This window comes from Clupea harengus, unplaced genomic scaffold (genome assembly GCF_900700415.2).
Source record: "Clupea harengus unplaced genomic scaffold, Ch_v2.0.2, whole genome shotgun sequence".
NCBI lineage: Eukaryota > Metazoa > Chordata > Actinopteri > Clupeiformes > Clupeidae > Clupea > Clupea harengus.
In genome coordinates this window covers 7,501-10,000 of record NW_024879817.1, presented here as the reverse complement: position 1 = coordinate 10,000, position 2,500 = coordinate 7,501, and the positions used below count along the sequence as shown (strand labels likewise).

The window sequence follows — 2,500 nt, the reverse complement described above, 5'->3', positions numbered from 1 at the left end:
GGAGAAGAGATAAGATTTGGGGGGGGGTGGGGGGGTGATACAAGGGTTGGGTGCTACTCCCTTATGTGGAGTATTGGTTGCCAGTGCAGATGGCACCCGTCAAAAGCAGTCCCTACTGCCACTCAGATGAGACACACTGGCACAGGGGCGGCCTGGCATCTACTGGGCGATCATTTCCCATCACTCTGCACTACTTCGGTCTGCCTTGCCAAAAAAAAACAGACCAAAAAAAAAAACCTCTAGGGACATCATTGTGGGCATATGGTCATGCCCACACACACACACACACACACACACACACAAACATATGACAAAACGCACGCACACACACACATACACACACACACACAAACACACCCACACACACATTATTGAACTTAATTCATGGCTAAAAAACGGACCTGCATTTAATGACATTCATTTGCATAATGCTCTTCTCACTCCACACTGGCTTCACTGATATGATCATACTGAACTAGTCTTAGTGGATGGGGCGAATAAACCGACAACATGCACAAAGCGTTATATCTCATGATCTTGGACGTACTCTACATCTATCATAAGGCACAGAGCCGCTGGACACCTGTGAGATGCAGTCTAAGAGAAGCTGTCCAAAATAAATGGATTCCTGAAATTACCCCGAAAATGATGAAAACCGGAGATTAGCGCGGGATTAACATTTCAAATTGACCCAGCTAACCTGCTTAGGCTACCGAAAGCAAGGAGAAACAGCGCACACAAATCTAGCCGCCACATCTCTCTTTCTCTCTCTCTCTCTCACACATACAACCAGTTAATCAATGAATTGATTATTTTTGTCGTTGATGTTTGCCTGATTCCTTAGTCTGTGTGTTTATTTCATTTGGGCCTAACTGCATAAACAAATCAAATCTCCGTTTTCGAACTAAAATCGGCTAAAATCCAATTCAATTTTCCGGACAAAGCACGAGCGAGCGAAAATTGAAGTTCGAATATACTGGAATCCATGAACTAAAGTAAAACTCCGTACTTTCATCTGATTTATTTTACTTGCAATACCCTGCTTGCATAGTAGGCTGTTATATTAATCTGTAGGCGCACCATAAAGGGAAAAAATACAGTCTCTTGCGTGACTTCGCTCATGACTCCACAAATGGGATAGAAAGTACCGGCGTCAGAAATAGAGGCAGGTCTTGCGGACCGATGCAACCATCAAATGCCAGTTGCCCACATACAAAACATTCATTACATTCTGCTTTCAACGAAAAGGTCACTAGTCTAGTCCAAACCCGCAGTGAAAACGTGGGACAGTGTGTCCTTCTGCAGTAAGATGTTATGTGAATTATCCAATTTAGCAAGTAGATTATCAGGTCAACCTTTTCAGTCAATGACTGCAAAACTATTAGCTTACAAGGGAAGAGTAGATGTCCACTGAGTGAGACAAATAATGACTCGATACAATTGAGACTACGTACACGCTCAAATCAGTGCAACTGAATAATGTCTCCACAATAGACGCACATAAAATCACTCATTAAATATATTCCATTTGTTGTTTTGTTGCCATTTTTTGAGTCAGAGGCTATAAGCTTTTCAGATGTTGAGATGTGTTCATGGTTTATCATATTGGTGTCCTACAATATAAGACACCGTTTATAAATAAATAAAACAATTCAAATACAGGTATCCCACATTGCCTCGGCCACCCAGGCAAGTCCGGTGACCTGCGGTCTGTAAATGAATGGTAACAGGTGCTCCCCTCCTATCAATTAGCTCAGAATCTCATGATTGGCCACAATGACAGCACATTCCCCCCCTCGATGCCTGACAGCGGGCTTCTGAAGTTCGCTGGGAATTGCGCTGCGGGTGCCTAGTCTCTACAATCCGCTTGTGAAAATGCACAGCACGTCGTCAATCGAGCATATGCTATGTGTCAGTCTTCTGAACTAAAACGCAAAGGTCTGGAGTTTATTTCTTTTAGCAATATATATATTCAAATACCTTCCCGTTTTTCATGAAAAGTACATTAGGTCAAGCTACGCATCCAGTTTGTTGTGTCAAGTATGTTACGAACGCAAAGTGCATAAAATAAATAGCGTTATCTACTTCACAATTAAATAAAGCAAGGTAACCTGTTAACCAGCACTTTTACAAAGAAAAGTAAACGAACTCACCGTACTGGACGTTGTTCTTTCCTGTAAGTGTCAGTTTTTCAAATATCCATGTGCATCCTGCTGTTTTCACCACAGGCTGTATACATCTGGTCTTATTTCACTGGCGTGGATCACAAATCCCTCTGCGCTGGAGTCTCTGACGAGGGCGAGTGGCGCAGTGGACTGTCCTCTTCGGGAAGCAGATGCTCCACTGAGGAGAGGAGAGGAGAGGAGCGAACACAGCGTCAGAGTCCGCATCCTTCACCACCACCGGCGGTATGCGCGGACAAGCGCTGCAAAGCGCAACGCCTTCATGTCCAACACATCTACGCAAAAGCTATGCGTTCGTCGTGTCCGTCAACGAGGCG

General features: G+C 43.9%; 1 long non-coding RNA gene across 1 annotated transcript in view; it reads right to left on the bottom strand.

Moving 5' to 3' along the window:
• The window catches only part of LOC122130442, a 59,350-nt gene extending 56,898 nt beyond the window's left edge, over window positions 1-2,452 (bottom strand). Inside the window, exon 1 of the long non-coding RNA XR_006151883.1 lies at window positions 2,154-2,452. This is a non-coding gene — a long non-coding RNA (uncharacterized LOC122130442). The remainder of the gene's footprint in view (window positions 1-2,153) is intronic.
• Between the last annotated feature and the right edge of the window lie 48 nt (window positions 2,453-2,500).